This window comes from Melozone crissalis, unplaced genomic scaffold (assembly GCF_028551555.1).
Source record: "Melozone crissalis strain CALT ecotype California unplaced genomic scaffold, PUWL_Pcris_2 ptg000012l_1, whole genome shotgun sequence".
In the NCBI taxonomy this organism is placed as follows: domain Eukaryota; kingdom Metazoa; phylum Chordata; class Aves; order Passeriformes; family Passerellidae; genus Melozone; species Melozone crissalis.
In genome coordinates, this window is record NW_026535790.1 from 14,609,912 (window position 1) to 14,629,668 (window position 19,757).

Genomic DNA, 19,757 nt, shown 5'->3' on the forward strand with positions numbered 1-19,757 from the left:
ATGAAAAAGAAGGAAAGGGCCCCAGTTGGATGTCTCCAGTCTCCAAAATTCCCTCCTATTCCTTACAGGATCCGCCAGTGCTCAATTAACCGATAATTAATTGATCTAAGTAGGAAGTGGTGCTTTTGCATCAGTGCAAAATAGGCCCAAAGTTGCTGTTTGCTGCTGGCAGGACAATTAAAAATCCCACAAAAAGACTGAATAATTCCACAAATTAAGCAGGAACGAGAGAACTGTTTCTAGGGAAAATAATTGGAAACATCTGGATGTGAATAAACCTTTGTGCTTCCAAACCCACACCTGGGGGAGGCAGAGAGAGGCACAGACATTGAATTATTTCTGATAACAGCAATTCCTGGATAAAAAACCTCCCATGTTTATTCCTCAGGAATATTTTATCTGGGATTTTATCTGCTCAGGATAAAATTTATTGCAGCAGATCAGAGCTTCAGTCTCAAAGTGGTTTTGCACATTCTTATTCAGCCAGATGGAAAAACAAGGCAAAAATCACTGGGGTCAAACCTTGCAGCTCCCTAAAATCTGATCCCAAAAACCAAGTTCTTATTTCAGAGGGGCTTTAAATGGAAAATAAATTTAATTTAATTTAAAATTTTAATTAAATAAAATTTAAGTCAGAGCTGGGAACACCTCAAAGCTGGGAACCAACAGGGCAGGCTTGGAAACCCACTTGTCCAAAATGGAAATAAATGTAGGAAGCTTGAGAAATTAATGAAATAAAATCCTGGGAATGAAGCAGGGGAAGCTCCTGATGGGATTTTTCCATCGCTGAAATTCCAATGTTAGTTTAATTTCTCCCTCCCTTCCACGATTTTTCTCACCTTTAAGAGCTGTTTGGATGCTTTTTCCTGACTGGAAGCCCAGAGATAATCCAGCCCCACAGAGCCAAATCCAAATCCTCCCCCAAAACCCCAACCACAGCCAGATTCCATTCCCAATATTCCATGGAGTGGTGGGATCCATGTAAAACTCCCTATAAATACGGCTCCTGTGCCTGCAGTTCCATAAATTTCCTGTATTATATTTGCAGATTTTTTTCCCCCTTTTAAAGTCCTTGGAGCCCCAAAAACTGAGACTGAACCAGATTTCCTGCTTTTCCAGAGCCTCCCAAAGCCATCCAGACTCCAGCAGTCCCATAGAGATGTCCCAAAAAAATTCCATGAGGTGGGGATGGGGTGATGCTGCTTGGCAGGGTGGGATTAGGGATGAAAATCCCAATTCTGGTAGGATGGGAAAACCCCCAGAGGAAGGAAAAAAAAGTGAGGAAATGGTGAAAAAAATAAGTCCTGGAGCAGCACAAAGAGCAAGGATGTGCCTGGAGAGGGAATTCCCACAGAACATCCTCGGGGATGTTCCCGGAGCGCTTTTCCAGCGGGGGGAACCAGGGCAGGTGAGGGATGGCACAAATCCCTCCTGGAAAATCCCCAAAAAAAGGGAACGCGGCTGTTGCCATGGGAACAGCAGCTCGGGCAAGTTCCCAAATCCTTGGGAAGGGAAAGAGCCAAGGGGGATCCGCGCTGGAGGCAGAGAGATCCCAAAGGGAGCGCTCGGTGTTTCATCCTCCGGCAGAAATTCCAGGGAAAACACAGCTCAGAGCACCCGGGCCACGCTCAGATTCCCAGATTTCAAATTCTCAGATTGGGAAGGGGCTCCTGGTTTCTCTGAGGGACCCACAGCAGCTCTTAGGCTGAAATTCAGTCCCGAGTTTAACAGCGGCACCACAAAACCCAGGCTCTGCCCCCAAATGTTGGTTCCATTCCTGACGCTCCTGACTCTCCAAGGGAAACTCTCATGACGCTCCCTGCCAGTTTCATGTGGGATTTATGGAATTTAATTTTCCCATATTATTATATTTTAAGCCACTCAGTGGATTTTAAGCTGTTGTTTTCCACCGGGATTTGGCAGCCTCCTGGTTGCTATGGATCTCCACCATCCCTCTCCCAAATCCTACAAATATTCCTGCAATAAACACAGCAAAACCAATCTGGGATGGAATCACCACTGTGACAAATTCATGGTTTTCATCCCATGCTTGGAATGAAGGACACAATTCCCAAATTCCCAGGTGCTCCAGAGGGAGCAGCTCCATTTAGAAATTCCCAATCCCAATCCTCATTCCATGTGGGAGAGAGGCTGGAGCCACAGGCCTGACACCCAGGAACTGAACAGAAACAAGATCATGCCACTATTTCCCCATAATCTTATTATTTTTAAGCCACTCAGGGGATTTTGGAGACTTAACCCATGATTTTAACCCCTGGGATTTGGCAGGATCCTGGTTATTATAGATCTGTCCCGAGGCTGAGGAAAATCCCAAAGCCCTAAATTGCAGTTTGGTTCCAAGAAAAACCAAATATTTACAGGAGGAGCCGCCAAGGGAAGTTTCAGTTTGGGTGGTTTGAGATGTGAGTAATGCACGGAATACAAACAGAAATCCTGGGAATTCCAGAGCGTTCAGAGCGTTCCAGGGATGTCCTGCTCCTCCGAGAGCAGAGGGATTGGGAGGGGAATGTGGGAAGGGGAAAGGGATAATAAAAAGGGTGAGAAAAAAGGGGGGAGAAAAAAGGGAATTTATAATAAAATAGAAATTATAATAATTTATTATTATTTCTTATAAAGTATAATAATTTATATGATATTACTATTTTATTATAATTTATAATAAAATAGTAATATTTTTATTATACTTTTAATATATTATACTTTATTATTATACTTTATAAGTTATTATACATTATTTTAAATTATAATAATTTATTGTTGTGATTTATTCTAAATTATAATGCTTTATTCTAAGTAAATTATTTTAACATTTATAATATTTATAAAATAGAACAAAATCAAACAAAACCAAAAGCTATAATAATAGATAGTAGTAATATATAATAACATGCTAATAAAATAGCAGTGCAGATAATGATTATAGCGATGATGATGACAATTAATAATTATGATAATAATGGTAATAAAGATGATGATCAGGTTACTAATAGCAAAGCAAGGGGATGAACAAAGGGTAGGGATGATCCAGAGGAGGAGCCACAACCCAGCACCAGGGTCCTGTGTCACCTGGTCCCCAAATTGCCACCCTGCTGTCCCCAGCAGCCCGAGCTGGCTGGCCCTGGGAATTAATGTGGCTAAAAGAGGTGACTAGGGGCAATAAAAGGGACAATAATAATGCCAATTGTTCAAGAAAATGGGGTTTTGGAGGCAGGGGTCAGCACACAGCAGAGCCAAATGTCACCTGCTGCCAAAATTGCTGAGGACAGCCTGACCTGGGGATGAGATGTCCCTGGCAATGAGTGTGGCTAGAAAAGATGGCAAAGAGCAAAAAAAGGGACAATAATAATGCCAGCCTTTCCAGGAATTGGGATTTTGGAGGCAGGGTTAGCAGAACCACGTTCCTCCCCAAGACAGGACGTGTGGAATTCCCAGGAAATGTTGATCAAAGCCAACTCAGGGCTGCTCCTGGAGTGTGGGATTTGTTTAGAGCAGAAATTCATTCCTGCTTAGCCCCAAGCTCTGGCAGCTCCTGGATTTGATCCTGGGATCAAGCACTGGGTTGTCACTGCCTGGGTGACATTTGGGGGCTTTGGGGGTCATCGGCGGCCTTAGCAGTGCTGAGTTAATTCCATCTCAGAGAGTTTTTCCTAAATAATTCTGGTATTCTCTCTTGGCCTTTGCTCTTAACCTGGGCATGAACCCCAACCTGAGCAGCTCCTGAGGGATGCTTTCCCTCTGCTCCCAGGGATGCTTTCCCTCTGCTCCCAAGGATTTTTCCATGTGCTCCTAAGGGATTTTCCCCCTCTGTTCCCAGGGATTTTTCCCTCTGCTCCCCAGGGATATTTTCCCCCTTTGCTCCCCAGGCAATGTCCAGGGCACAGCACCCAGTGGCCACCCCAGGGCCAGCTCCTGGCACACCCCCAGGGCCAGATGGATTTATCCTGTGCCATTCCCAATGATCCTTCCCAGGGTTACCTATCAGAGGAAGGATTTTACAGCCATAACTGAGGAGAAGGCAAAGCAGGCACAGCCTGGCCCCAAATTTGGGGAAGGGGCAGCAGCAGGGGGGGGGCTGGCAGCATTCCCAGCCCCGTGCTGGAGCTGGAGCCAGAGCAGCCTCACATTCCTGCTGCTCTGTCCCCAACATCTGCTGCAGCCACAAATCCCTCCCAAAGCCGGCTCCAGACAGGGAATGCCCTTTTCACCCTGGGAATGGCGCTCCCAGCTCCCACAGCTCGAGCTGGGCTGGGGAATGGGGTCACCCCCAGGCCCTGCCGTGCTCCAGGAGCTCTTTTCCCAGCTTTTCCCTGGCTCTGGATGTGCAGAGCTCAGTGGGGCTTTTCCAGCCACAGCCCCAAGCCTGGAGCGGAGCCCTCGGTGCTCTGGGCTGGGCCTGGGGGTGAGTGTGGCCGAAAGAGGGGAAAAGGGACAAAAGAAAATGGGATTTTGGAGCTTTCTGAATTTCTGTTCCCTGCCTGAGCATCCTGGGCTCCCACAGGACATGTCTGGATCTCAGGATGTCTGTGCAGGGCCAGGAGTTGGATCCTTGCCCAGGAGATTCCAGGATTCTGATTTTTAGCAATTTTCCATCCATAACACTCCTATGATCTTACAACCCTGGAACTCCTCATGATCTGCCCCTTCCAGGCTCCCTTTTCCAAGGCAGATCCTGGCATTTTTTTCATTTTGAATTCAGCTGGGAGAATTCCAGTGCCATTCCCAAAGAGCCAAAATCCTGGGATGGATTTGCAGGAGCAGCAGCAGCATTCCTGGATAAATATTTCCCAGAAAAACCACCTCTGTCCCTGCTTGGATTCCTGGATAAATATTTCCCAGGGATTCCCAGGTTCTCCCTCCTTTTCTCAGGCTGGATTTGGGATGGCTGAATCCGCCCAGGAGCTGTGACACATCCCTGAGCTGCAGCAGCACAATCCCAACATAAACACATTCCCACACATCCCAGGGATGTTGTTTCTATCCTGGGGATTCCCAGGCTGCTGTGGGATCCCAGACAGGCTCCTGATCTTTAATTCTCTGTGTGAGTAATGCCTTTCCCTGCTCCTCACCCCAAACGCTCTTTCATCCTCTCCCTGTGCTTCTCCTCCCTCTGGATTTATTCCCTTTCATCCCAGCTCTGCCAGGATGACAAACACGGCCCCAAATGCCAGAGGAAATGAGGCACAGGCAGATGCAGCAGGGATGTCTGAGATAACAACAGATCCCACATCCAATCTACCCCAAACCCAGGGAATTGGCCCTGAATCTCCTCCCAGGAGCTGCTCCACAGGGAGTGGATGCAGGAATTTGGGGAGAAATCCACAGTGGCAGCTGTGAATCCCTGGGCTCCCTGCTGGGGCTGAATCTTTGGCAGGTTCCAAATGGATGAAGGAGGAATTAATTTAGGGAAAATGAGGATTGCGATGGTTTTATCCCAAAGCTCTGGAGGTTACAGGATATGGAGCATGCAAGCAGGATCATCCAGTCCAGCTGTGCATGGATCACACCTGGATTTAACTTTGTCACCAGGACAAATCCATGGTGACAGATCCCCATCCCTCTGCTCCACAGCCTGGAAATGTCCCACCACAGCATTGTGGCTGCCTGGATATCCCCAAATCCCATGGAGAACATCCCATTCAGTGCCTCTGGCAGCCTCCTCATGCAAAACCCCCCTGGAATTCCCTCCCACCCAGCCAGAGACTGGAATCCCACCTCAGGATGCCACAGTGGGAAGAGGGAAAATCCTTGGAAGTGACTTTTGCAGCCATCTGTGACCCCAGAGCTGTCCTGGGTGACCACACCAGGAAAAGCTCCCACCAGCCTGCATTTCTCCCTGTGTTATCTCTTCCTTCAGCCTCCAGCTGGAATATCCCCAGAAATAAATCCAAAAAATCATCTCAAAAATAAATCCAAAACACCATCTCAAGGTGCAGCTGGCAGAAAGGAAGGAGCCCTGGCCATCCCTTTGGAGCTGAGGGAAAGGAGCCAGCAGATTTCCAGGCCACATGAGGTTCAGTTGTGGAGTTTCTAACCCAAAATTCCAGGTTTGCAGCTGGAGAGCAGCTCCAGAAAAAGACAGCTGGAAAAGAGGGATGCACATCCCACTGAGGGCCTGATCCAGGTGGTTCTGAGCAGGACAGGAGCTCATCCTGAGGGGGGGAAATCTGGGATAAAAATGCTGCTGGAGATGGGATTTCCTTCACCACAATTCCCAGCTATCTGTGCCCATCAGCCACTGTCACACACACGGGTTCAGTCACTCCATAAATCACCCAAAAAAAGCTCAGTTTTCCCATCTAAAATCCATCATCCCAGCAGCTGCTCCCAGTAACACCAGCAAGGCCCAGTGGCTGCTCCCTGAGCCAGCCCCATCCATCTCCACTCCAGGCCCACACGTGGGATTCCCCCCAAAAATCCTGGAATGGCTCCGAGCTCAATTCCAGCCCTAATTCCAAGGGAAGCTCTCCCAGAGCTCAGCTCTGAGAGGTTTTGTAAACAAAGCCACCAAACAAAAGCCTCCCAAAGCTCGGCATTAATAGGAAAGTTATTGGGCTGTTTTTTTCCCCTTTTTTTTCCTTTTCACACAGCAATAAAAGAAAGCTCCTGATAAAACTCCCCCTGCAGCGTTTGCAACCCAAACACGGAGGCTGTGGTGCCGCATGAGGAGCGAGGAGTGGGAGCTGCAAAGAGGTGACAAAATCCCTTTTTCCCACCCTTTTCCCAGGCTCTCCTACCTCAGTTCCATCAGAACCACCAGGATTTCCCTGCAGGATCCTCCCAGGTGCTGCCACAAACAGCACAGGGTGAGCAAAGAAATGTGGGGTTGGATGCAGGAGGAATTTGGGAGAAACTTCTCCCTCCTCCTGCTAATTAAGGCCCTGGCACTAATTAAGGCCCTGCTCGTTAGCAGGGGGCTCAGGGAGCTGCAGCTGGCACAGAGGGGCAGTGCCAGGGCTGGGGGTGTTTCCTTAGGGAGGGATCACAGCAGGGTTGGTGTCTGAAACTGGGGAAAAAAAATCCCAAAACAACATTTACAAAATTATTTATAAAATTTATAATTTTAATTATAATTAAATTTTTAATTTAAATTGATAAATAATTTTAATGATATTAAATTAAAATTATAATTAATTTTAATTATAATTTTAATTTAATTAAGCGATGGCATGAAATTTATCATTTTAATTTATAAAATTTATAATTTTAATTTATAAAATTCAAAGTGATGAAATTTCAGGGATGCTTGCCCTGGAGAGCAACAGGTCTCTGCCAGGCCTGGATGAGCCAGGCTTTAAATTGGGATGGAAATTCTGTGGATTTGTCCCATTTTCCCACATGTTTGCATCCTGAGGATGCTGCAGGGAACAGATTTTTGCTCTGAGCACTGATGGATATTTGAATGCTGAGCTGCAGCCCTGAGTGATGGCATTCAGGGTTTAGTCCTGGCTCAAGCACGTGTGTAAACCCAACCAGAGCTGGCCCAAATCCAGCAGAGCACTCAAACCAACATTTTCCTGTGGATTTCACCCAGGTTTAGAGCAGGCTGGAAATGGGAGGTGAGGATGGAGCAGCAGAAGGGGAGGATGTGATGGAGCAGCAGAGGAATCCCCAGGAAGCAAAGCAGGACAGGAATTGGTGGCCCAGCAAAGATGAACCTGAATTTCTCAATTTCTGCCAGAGCACTGTTCATTACCTCCATTTCCTCCTTCCAAGAGGGAATCACTCCAAGCTGTCAGCTGCAATTGAGGAATTCTGTGTGCAGGAAGAACAACCCAAATCAGGGCTTTTCCCCCCTCTCAGCAACAGAGCAAAGCTAAAACAAGGCTGGGAATCAAAGCTGCAGGAATCCCAGGACTCCCAGAGCTCCAGGCTGAGCGCAGCCAGCCACAAACACGAGCTCCAATCAGCAGTTCCCACCTCAGGCTGAACTTTCTGGAGCTGTCTGTGCCAAACTCCTTTTGTCAGATACAAATCCCAGCATTAGTCAGGTATAAATTCATTTCCAAGCACAGCCAGGCTGGGAAAAATCCGAGGAGGCACCGGGAAGGAGCGGCCAGGGCAATCCTTGGGAAGGCCTTGTGCTGCTCCCCTGGGACAACACCTCTCAGGGATTTAATTCCAACATAATTCCATGTTCCAGCCATTAATAAATCCAGGGAACAGCTCATCCCATTCCTCTGGGTTAATTCTGGGAGGTTTGAGCTGCAGGGATCCAGGGTTTGGAGCTCGTGGCAGGGACAGGGCCTGAATTTCCTCACGGGAATTCCCAGCCCCCAGTGCTGGGTCGGTGCTGCCCCAGGAGCTTTTCCCAGCCTGGATTCTCCCAAAATTGAGGCCATTGGGGAGTGCAGGCCCTGGCACACTTCGGGTTCTTTGGAACTTTCCATGTGTGGCTCCTCTGGGATTTTCTGGGATATTCACATCCCACCTGGGTAGCTCTGGCCCTGCAGGCCTGGGGGCCCCAAACTCATTTAGCAGCGTTAATTGCAGCCCTAATGAACACAGATCCTGCCCTCACTGGGGTTTGGAGGTCATGGCTGTCCCTACAGACTCTGGGATGGATATTCCAGACTTGCTCTGGACCCAGGAGGAGTCTCTGGGGATGTGGGATGGAACAGGACAATCCCTGTGGACAATCCCTGCCTCTCCCACTGCTCCAAGGCATCCAACACCAATTCCAAGGAGATTCCCTGTCCTTATCCATGCCCAGAAGGAGGTGGGAATGGCCACAGGCTCCTCCTCTCCTGGTTGGAACAGCAGGATCTGACTTCTCCATGTTTCCCATTGCAAATTCCAGTTTGGAGAGCAGAACCTGCACATCTCCTGCACATCTCAAGGGCTTCAGTCCCCTTCAGCCTGGTTGTGTCCAGCTCAGAGGATCCCAGGATGGTTTGGGTTGGAAAAACTCCTCCAGTGCCACCCCCTGCATGGGCAGGGACAGCTTCCAGCATTCCCAGGTTTCTCCAAGCCCATCCAGGCCTTGGATTGATCTGCCCAGTGCTCCTCCAGCTTCCCACCACACCCATGGGATCCACAAGCCCACTGCCCACCATGAACCCAGCAGAAAATTCCCCAGCCTCAAGCAAACCCTAAACCCTACAATAACAGCATCATCACCAGGAAAACCAGAATTCTTCCCCAAAAAATTCCTCAGATCCAGCTGCAAGCAGCAGAAACCCCTCAGCACTTCATGGGAATTTGCCACTGCTTTTTCCAGCTGTGAGTTAGATCCCAAAATCCCCATTTTTCCACCCAGAATGTTGCAGAAGCTGTAACACCAAGCTTGGCATGGCTGAATCTCTCCATCCCTGCCATGCCCTGATGCTTCCCAGCTGGAATTTTCTGGATTCCCCCTCTCTGACTGTGCCAAACAACTTCCCCAGCGAGGAAAACATTTTGCTGTCTTCAGACTGAGTAAAAATAACCCTCAATTCCCTTCTCAATTAGGTGAGGGCTGGAATGGGCTGTTAATTGGGCCTCTCTTGCCTCAGATGATCTCTGGGAAGCAGCTCAGTTCCACAGAAACGCTTGGAAGCACAGGCAGGGTGGGATAATGGGGCAGCTCATCCTGGGGGGACTGCACAGGGAAGGGGAAAAGGGATTTGGGGGAAAAAATGGGAAAGAAAAAGGTGGCAAAGGCTGGAAGTTCATTGGATGCTCCAGCTCTAAAGCACGTGGAAGAACAGATTAACTTGGAAAGAAGAATAATTTAACTTGGAAGGAAGAAAAAAAAATGGGAAGAAAACCATTTCCAAGGGGGCTGCACAGGGAAGGGAAGAGGGATTTGGGGGAAAAAATGTGAAAAAACAGGTGGCAAAGCCTGGAATTTCATGGATGCTCCAGCTCTAAGACATGTGCAGGAATCGACGGAATTTGAAGGAAAAAACAAAACCAAAAACATTCCCGGGAGGGCTGCACAGAGAAGGGAAAAAGGGATTTTGAGGGGGAAAATTGGGAAAGAAAAAGGTGGCAAAGGCTGGAATTTCATTGGATGCTCCAGCTGTAAAGCACGCGGAGGAATAATTTAACTTGGAAGGGAAAAAAAAAAAGAAAAAAAACACAGGAAGAAAACCCCATTTCCTCGCAGATTAGAACCCGTTAATCGCCACGGAGCTAAATTTGGGAACTCGCCTTTTGTTCCCCAAGAACCCCTCAGAAAACATCGGCAGGGCCAGGCTGCAGTGGGCCCTGTGCTGTCCCTCGGTGTCCCCTGGGTGGCTCGGTGCCAGCTCGGGAGGTGCCACCCACGCTGCCCGCCGGGCACCGCCGCTCCCTCCCTGCCTGTCAGCTCCTCTGCTCCCTGGGGCTGATGAATAACGGGAATAAAAAGCAGGGAAAAAGCAGCGTGACAGTCAATTAGTGCCCGTGATGGAGCACCCCGAGCAGCTCCTGCTCCCTGGATGCTCCCGTTGAACAAACGCGGGGTGCCCGGCGTGGGAATGGGGGAACAAAGGAGCTGCTGATTTATCTCCCTGTTCTGCTATGGGATCACAGCTTCTGGAGTGCCCACGAGTCCTGCTGGATCTGTGGGGAAGGCTGGATGATGGAATGTGAGCGTGGATCCTCTCAGCAGAGGGGTTGGATGGTGGGGATTGCACCTTCCTGTCATTCTCTGCTTCTCTTTCCTTCATTTCACAGTGGCTTGACTTCATTTTGTGCTTTATAGTCCTTCCAGTTTGTACTTTATACTTCCAGTCCTTTATGGTTTTTGGTTTAGATCCTTTGGATGACCCAAGGGCCACCCAAAAGGGCAGGAAATGGGACAGCACCTCAGGATGAACCCAAAATGAGGATTTTTGGCAAAGCAGCACTTGGGCCTGGTGCCTGGGGTTTGTTGGAATGGGATTTTATGGGATATTGGGATAAATCTGGCTGGAGGAGCTGTGGCTGCTCCATCTCTGGAATGTCCAAGGCCAGGTTGGAGCAGCCTGGGACAATGGAAGGTGTCCCTGTCCTGGCAGGGGTGGCACTGGATGATTTTTAAGGTCTCTCCCAACCCAAACCATTCTGGGGTTCTTTTGAAATCCCCTGTTAATAAATCAGACAAAAGCCCAGACTCCAAACCCCTCCCTGCACTGGATTTTTGGGATTTCTCTAATCCAGCTGAGGCTCAGCCGTGACCCAAGTGGGAATTCCTGCTTCCCATTTCCAGCCCTGCTCCTGGATGGATGAGGGAGCCAAATGTTCCCATTTGGGGTTTTGCACCCTGGCAGATCCCACCCTGCTGAGTGAGAGCCACACCCTGGCATCAGCACAGCCAAAATATTCCCAAATTCCTGAGGCATCAAAGGGATTCCTGGGAATGCTGAGAGAGGAGCATCCCTCTCCTCCACAGCAACCCCAAGGGGACACAGCTGCCTCCAAATCCCTGTTATCCCTCCAAATCTCCATTATCCCATACAAATTCCTGCTGCAGCTCCATCAAAGCATCAGGGCGGGAAGGAAATGAGGATTTGATGGAATTGTGTTTGCAGCAGAGCAGGGCCAGCGAGGGCAGGTGCAGATATGGATCCACCTCCCACCTCCCGCGCCTCGCTGGAGCTCAGCAGCATCCTCAGATCTCCCTTTTCCATCTCTCCCGAGCGTGGATTGTGCAGGGGAGGTTCCAATTAAACCCAAACTCTGCCTGTGCTTCCAGAAAACCCCAGAGCCTGCAGAGAGGGAAGGACAGCAGGAGGACAAAGTGCTCCTGTTCTGGATGGTGGCCCTGGAGATCACCTTGGGCTGTTCTCCCCATCAGGATGGAGCTGATTTTAACCCAGACCTGGGAAGGAGGGGGTGGAAGGAAGCGGCTGCACCATGGAAAGGGAATTTTGGCTCAGAGCTTTTCCCCAGGGATTTTTTGCCCTGGAACCTCCAAAAGCAGCTCAAGCCCTCTGTAAATCCCAAGTCCAGTTTGCCTTTAGGGTGAGCCTAAATCATCAATTAAGAGAATTTTAAACATGGGGAGGAAAGCTGAGCTTTGCCCTCTGAGGTTGGGAGCCCTCCATAGCTCCCATTGATTCTTTGGGAATATTAATATTAAATATTAATAATTAACCAAGTCCCTCTGCCTTATCTCTCCTCATCCCCTGCAGTGCCACATCCCTGTCTGGCAGATCTGAAAGGAGCTGGGAGTGACAGAAAATGGGGACATTTGGGGACAGTGCTGGAATAGATGAAAACATCCCACTCCTTCCTTTCTCCAGCTCCTGATTTATTCTGTTCTCCCATTTATTCTGTTCCCACATTTATTCTGTTTTCATATTTATTCTGTTTTCACATCTCCTTGCAGCTGTTTTGCCATGACAAAGTTGCATCTTCCCCAAAACACAGAAACACGAGGCCCCTTTGAATCAGGACTCAAGAGCCCTTTGAAGGATTAAAAATGAAGGAGAAATCAAGGAAAAATCTGAGGTTTTTTTTCCCTCACAAGTGCTCCCTGCACGTTAAATCTCGGATGGAGGCCAAGGTGGAGAGGGAATATTTGGATATTGGGGAAGCTGGTGCCAAAGGAGATGTGGCTGCTGTGGGGTGGCCAGGGAAGAGCTGAAGAAATAATTTGAAAGAATAAAGCCAGACTTAAACTGAATCCCCACAGGTAAATCAGGCAGATCAGGAATCTGCTGTGCCTGAGGGAAATGAGGAATTCTGAGCCTGCTCTCCCTCTTTCCAGGGTCCAGAAGAAAAATATGGAGCACACCCTGGTCCAAAAAATCCATCCTTGGCTTCAATTTTGGGAGCTGGTGCAGCTGAGACACATCTGGATGGGAGTGGTGCCTCCCTTTCCAAACTGCCTGGGAGCTTTGGGAATGCAGAGCCCTGATCCCAGTCCTTGGATATGCCCCCCTCTCTCATTCAACCCCTCTCATTTTGTTTTTTGATGGATTGGGGAAAAAAAGACCTGGAAAATGACACATTTTTAGATCCATGAGGAATTTGGACTTGCAGAGCGCTGGGAATGTATCAGAGCAATTTATGGAGCAGCAGATATAAACCCCATCCTGGGATTTCCTCTCACCAGTGGGGAATTCTGCCTTAGGCCTTTCCTTGTCTGGGAATTGTGACTTACTGGGGGCCCTATTACAAGGACCTGCGGTTAAATCCCATTTTTCCCAAGGATTTCCTTTCCCTGCCGTATTCCCAGGGCTCTGGCACATCCCTCAGGCTCAGCAGCTCCGAGCTGCCAATGGGTTTATCCCACAGCACCCTCTGGAAATCTCCTTTCCTGGATTATCCGCTGTCTCAGCACAAAGGAACTGGGACATAAAGAGTTTGAGTGATTGGCACAAGATCACTGATTATTCCAGGGGTTAATTATTCCTGGGGTTTTCCAGAGGGGAGCACCTGCAGGAGAGTGATGGATGGATGAAACTCCAGGGGGATGCAGTTCAAGGGGGATGCAATTCCAAGGATTTGGCATTTGGTGATGGATAAATCCATGGCCATGACAACCCAGGTGACCCCACTCCACCTTCCATCCCATCCATGCACAAAGAGCTCTGCACATCCTGGGAAATCTGGGATGTGGAGAGCAGCACAAGCAGGGAATATGGACAGCTTTAGATCCAGGGATGAGGCAAAACCCACGGAAAAAGGCTCTGCTTTTCCAGCCTGGAATTCCACAGCACCTGGACCCAGGAGTGCCCAACCCAAGCACCAAATTCCTCCTTTGGTGGAGCCTCTCTCTGCTCCGGGTTCAATCCAATATTCTCTGGGAAGCGGAATTGCCGGTGTCGTCACAGCCTGCCCTGATTTAATCACGTTAAAAGCCACGGAGACGGAATTATTTGGGATTAGGGATGAATAAGGCTTTTAAAGCCTGACTCCAACCCCCCCCCGATCTGCTTACAATAAAAAAAATAAAAAGCCTTCCAATCAGGAAAAGTCCAATTGCTGCTCCCAAATGCACTTTAAAGCAATCCAACTTCCAAATGCAGAACTGTTTGGAACAGGGGAAAGCTGGAGGAGGAGAGGACTCTTCCCAATGCAGAGCATTCCTAGGACACAGAGCAGGTAATTCAGGTCAAGGCTTAAGACATTAAACCATTGCTCCAAAGCTTGGGATTTAACGAGCTTTGGGACTTAGTGAGCGAGGGATAAGCAGCAGAAGTTTAAATACTTCCAGGGATATTCCTCTTCCATGGAAAACTACACCCTGGGAAGTCCGGTAAAACAGAATCCTCCATCCCTTGGGGATGTTCCCTGGGAAAGGAGAACTTGAGGAGGGTGGGGGGTTTGGGAAAGTGATGTCCACACCTGCAGCACCAAAATTACCTCCCTCAGCTCTCATCTTTTCCTGGAATTCTAATTAATGAGGAATTTGTCATCCAAATGACTGGAATACTCAGAGCAGCCCCTTCCCTGAATGCAGGGAGAGACAGAAAAGAAAAGGAAAGGAGGAAAAAACCCATCCTCGTGTGTGGGCTGCTCATTCAGATCCCGGAAAAATATCAGGGGGTTAAAGGAAAAATGTCATCGCTCCAAAGGGGCTCCTGGGGAGGAGCGTGGGAGGGAAATGCTGCTCCTTCCATCTGCTCTGAGCACGGAGCTGGAGCCGCTCCTGCTGCCGATCCCGGCCCTGCCTGGGGCTCCGAGCTGCTCCTCCAAGGGATGAGTCCTGCCACGAGTGCAGGGAGCTGAGGAGGCTCCTCCAGCACCCTCCTGGAACTTGGGAAGAGCTGTCCCTGCTGAGGGTGAGGCAAGGGATGTCCATGTAGAGAATTCCCATCAAAAGTGGTGGTTTGGGTTGGGAAGAAATTAAAGCCCATGCAGTTCCAACCCCAACAGCTTCCACTGTCCCAGGGTGCTCCAAACCTCATCCAGGCCGGTCCTGGGCACTGCCAGGGATCCAGGGGCAGCCACAGCTGCTCTGGGAATCTGTGCCAGGGCCTGCCCACCCTCCCAGCCAGGATTTCCTCCCCAATATCCCATCCAAATCTTCTGTCTCTGAGTTTAAAACAATCACCCCTCGTCCTACAAGGAATCCAACTCCTGCCTCTCACAGGGAATTTTACACTTTGGATCCAACATTTCCCCATCCACACCTTGTGTGGACATCCAAATCCATCCCCTCATCCCATGGGAAAACAAAGGGTGAACAAAGCCTGCAGCTCATCCTTCAGAGTTGTCCTCCCAAAGCTCCCCAGAGTTTACTGTTCCAAGATCCCAGCTTTCCAAAGGTGGTGTCACACCAAAGGAAGGAGGAACCCATTGGACAGCCCCAGGCTCTGGCTCTGTCACTGTCCCCATCCCGGGAATGCTGCTCTCCATGGGATCCTGGAGTCACCCCCCCTTCTGCAGCCTGCTGGAGCTGCTCCAACCAACACCAGCCTCTCCCAGGCTCCCCTCACGGCTGGCACAGGCTCAGCCATCCCAGCGACATTTCGACATTTACTCCCACCAGGATTTGGAGATCAGCTCGACATTTGAGATGATTCCTCCCAAAAACGTTCCGGTGCCTGCTCTCTCCCAAGGGCTCAGCCGAGCTCTCCAGCACGTGCACAGTGGTTTGGGCTCAAGCCCATCAAGCTGAGCCCAGGATAAGCTCAGTTTATCTCAATCCCACCCTGGCTGCTGGTTAGGGATGATCAGACAGCAAAGATTTGATTCCCAGAATCCCAGAATGGGATGGGTTGGAAGGGACCTTAAAGCCCATCCAATCCCACCAGGAACAGCAGGGGAATTGGGTGGGATGTCAGGGAAGGAGGGAGAAGGGAGGGCTGGAACTTGGAAATTTGGATAGTGGGAAGTGTCCCTGCCCATGGCATGAGATGATCCTTAAGGTCCCTCCCAACCCAAACCATTCCCTGATCCCACACTGCCCCAGCACACACATCCCAAAATCCCACCCCAGGGATCTGGGAGGTTTTGGGCTCCTGGCATCATTAAAATGACCAAAGAAGAGGTTTCCATCAGCAGATTCTGAGACTGCAGGGAAGGGCAACAGCACCAAAACAGCAAAATCTGGATTTGCAGGAAGCAAAACCCAAAGGAAACTCCCTGGGGGAAAACCAGATTCATGTGGCTTCCAGCTGGGAGCCAAATCCCACAGTGGGAACAGGACTCCAAGCTGGATCTAGATCATCCTTCAGATCCCCTCCAACCCAACCTAGTCTATGATTCAACTTCCTGCTGTGTTCATCCCAGGATTTGGGATGCCCTGGGGGCAGTGGGTGCAGGAGTGGGGTGGATGCACAGAGGTTGGAGCCATGGATCAATCACCAACAGCTTCCCAATAATTCACAAAAGAAAAGGACAGGGATTCCCAATAATTCCCAGCAGAAAAGGCCAGGGATTCCCAATGATTCCCAGCACAAAAGGACAGGGATTCCCAATGATTCCCTGAAGAAAAGGACAGGGATTCCCAGCAAAATCCCAGCTGTTGGGGTGGGACACAACTCACACGACACAGCCTGGGGATCACCAGCCCCTGGCCCTCCACGAATTCCTTTCATCTGCTGCTGCTGCTGCTGCAAAAAAGGACCAAAATCCCAAATAAAGCTGTTTTATGCCCAACTTGCTGCCAAAACCCCATTATTGGAATCCTCTGCTTTCCCCTCCCTCTGCGCCCGCCTGTTCCAGCTGAGTGAACAAAGGAAAATCCAAATAAAATCAAACGAGCGAGCCTGAGACAGAAATGGGCCCTTTCAAACAAACCCAGCTCGATGGTTTTAAGCCCCAGATAGAGCCACAATGGGATGGCCTAGATTCCTTCCCCAGCTCCTTTTTTCCCCCTCCGGTTTCCTGGATTGAGAAAAGGAAAAGAAACCTTCCCTGGGAGCAGACAGACAAATTAACAAATTGAGGAGGAGAAGGAGGGCAGAGCTGGCAGGGAGCTGCCACCAGCCCAGACTGCCACGGGTTGCACACCAAGTTCATTTGTTCTCCCTTCTGCTGGAAAACCTCTGGCATTTTTCCCGCTGTGTCAGTCATTCCTGGGGATGGGGAATGCTGGAGGTAACCCCGAGTTCAGCCGGAGCAGCAGCCGGGGGAATCCAAGCTCATCCTTGGCAGCCAGGGCCAGGCTTGGCTTACACCGTCAATCCCAAGGGTTCCCCCCCTGCCAGCTCCTCCATCCTGGGGGATATTTGATCCCTGGGACGTGGCAGAGCTAAAAATACCCACCTGGCTGTGAAAAAAACCGGGAAAAATCCTCGGGGACGGGGCTGTCCCTGTGGGGCCGTGGCTGGATGGCGGTTTGGTGTTTCTCCCACACACCTTGCCATTCCCGGCTCCTGCCGTTGCCAAGGGAACGCGGCCGAGGCGCTTCCCAAGGACCTGGCAGCTCCAGATGGGAAAGGGCAGCCCGGGAATGTGGGCGAGGCTCGGCGGGGGTGGGAGCTGCACCTGAGCATCCTCGGGGTGATCCCGGAGCGAGGCACCCTCGGATCATCCCAAAAAGCGCTGCGGGATGAGCCTTGGGATGCTCGGGTTTTCCCTCTTGGGGTCTCCTTTCCAATCCAGTTAAACCTGATCCAGCCTGGCATGGTGAGGAATGAGCTGCCTGCAGGCATGGGAAGAAAAGGGATTTTCTTTGGGATATTGGGTTTTGGAAATGAAATGGGACCACACAAGGCTTTGCCTGAGCCTTGCCAAGCTCTGGAAATTTGGGATAGCAATTCTTCATGGAGCAGCCTCTGGGGGGAAATGAACCAACAGGGGAACAAGAGAGTCCAGTTAGGGATTTATCCCAGAGGATGAGGAGCTGGCAGGGTTTGGAAAAGCTCAAGGGAAGGGAAATCCAGCTTTTGGTCAGGAAAAGCCAAACCTGGGCTGTGGGAGCTGCAGGGTCTGTTAAACAGCAAGAAGCAAGTGCGTGGCCGGGATGCCCTGAGCCACAGAAAACCAGGAATTCCCATCAAAACAAATCCACAGGATTTCAAATAAATCCTGAGAGATGAAAGAGAGGGAGGGAGGGAAGCAGGTGATCCATCACCCTCAGGAAAACCCAGCAGGAAAACCAACACTGCCCAGGGAGCGCGTGAGGATCTGTCAGCATTGGAGCCTGAGGAGATCAGTCCTGTTCTCCCGGCCTTTCCCTGATCCCACAGCTCCCAAAAGGCTGGTTTGGAAAAGCCTGGCCCTCAGCACCCCCAGCCTGAGGAACACCAGGAGCAGGGACCATAAAGAAGCACCTGGAGCTGCCTCGGGAGCCGCGCCCGGCATGCGGCTCTGCCGCCCCACAGCTGTTCCAAGGGCTCGGGAGCAGCTTATCCCAGCCATAAAATGTAGGGGAAAAAAAACCTGGGAGCGATATCTCTGCTGCCTTCTCATCCCCGCCGCTCCAGGGAACAGCTGAGAAACAGCTGAGTAATTGCCAGGAGCGGGGATGGAGGATGGGAGCCACGGAGCGGGGAAGCCCTGGAAGATGAGCTGGGAGTGGGAATCCAGCTTGTGGGGGCTGCATCCTGCTCCTGGAGAGGGGATCCTGCTCCTGGAGGAGAGATCCTGATCCTGGAGGATGGATCCTTGTCTTGGAGAAGAGATCCTGCTCCTGAAAGAGGGATCTTGCTCCTGAAGGGTGGATCCTGTTCTTGGAAGATGGATCCTGCTCCTGGAGGGGGGATCCTGCTCATGGAAGATGGATCCTGATCCTGGAAGAGGGATCTCCCCAAATTCTAAGTTGGAAGGAGCAAATTGAGGGGTGTCCATGGCTGGAATGGTGGGTTGTTATCCCAGGATAACACATGACTCAGGAAGCAGCCATGGAGTGAGGGAATGCTGGGGTGAGGGTGGGATCAGTGGAAAATGCACCGGAGACCCTGGAATGCTCCAGAAAATCCAGGTTGGTGGGATCAGTGGGAAATGCAGTGGAGAGGGGCCCAGCCAGCACAGAAAGGTGGGAAAAACTGGGAAACCACAATTGGGATCCAAAGAAAAGTTGGGAAAGGAGCAGCAGGTTCATGGCCAGAATTCCAAGTGGGAACACAAACCCTGCTCAGAAATTCTGGGTGGAAAGGAAGCGGATTTCTGGAAATCCACCAGAGGAAAACGTGGCCCTCCAAGAGTTGTTCCGTTGTTTAAACTCCCTCTGACATTTACCCGCTCTAATGTCAGCTCTCCGAATCCAAACATTCCAGCAGAATTATTTCCCAACCTTTCCTTTGGCTGCCCTGATTAAGGTTAACCGCTCCCTCTGCTCCAGCCCAGCCCCACGTGAGCCCTGTGGAACGAGGCTGGAATTCCAAGGGAAGCAGATCCCGGCGCTTCAGGGGCAGAGAGTGACCTTTCCTCCAAGGAGAGCTGGATTTGGGGCACACAGAAAACTGGGGAAAGTGGCCTGGAAGGGCTTGGATGGGTGGGACAGGTAGGAGAGCCCAAGGTGGAAACTTTGGGAATGCTGGAGGGAAGAAGGGATGAGGGAAGGAGCTGCCCTGCTCAGTCTGGGAACACAGGGAGAAGATAATTGAGGTGAACTGATCCCTCTGCTCCAGAGCCCTGTGGAATGAGGCAGGAATTCCAAGGGAAGCAGCTCCTTGCCCTTCAGGTGAAGACCCAACCTTTCCTCCAAGGAGAGCTGGATTTTCCAGCAAAAAGGTGGAAAAAAAAGTTTGGAATGGGTGGGACAGGTGGAGAAGAGTCTGAGCTGGAAACTTTGGGAATGCTGGAAGGAGGGAGGGATGCGTGAGGAGCTGCTCTGGGAGCACAGGGAACAGATGGCCTTTCCATGGATAACGCTTTATCATCAGGGTTATTTAAAGAAACTGCCCAAATGCAGCTCCTGAGCCTTGGAAAATCATGTTTTCCAGGAATAG

At 50.3% G+C, this 19,757-nt stretch overlaps 1 protein-coding gene across 1 annotated transcript in view; it reads right to left on the reverse strand.

Moving 5' to 3' along the window:
• The window catches only part of CACNA1H (calcium voltage-gated channel subunit alpha1 H), a 150,277-nt gene that overhangs the window by 107,744 nt on the left and 22,776 nt on the right, over nt 1–19,757 (reverse strand). The gene's annotated exons all lie outside the window — the stretch shown is intronic.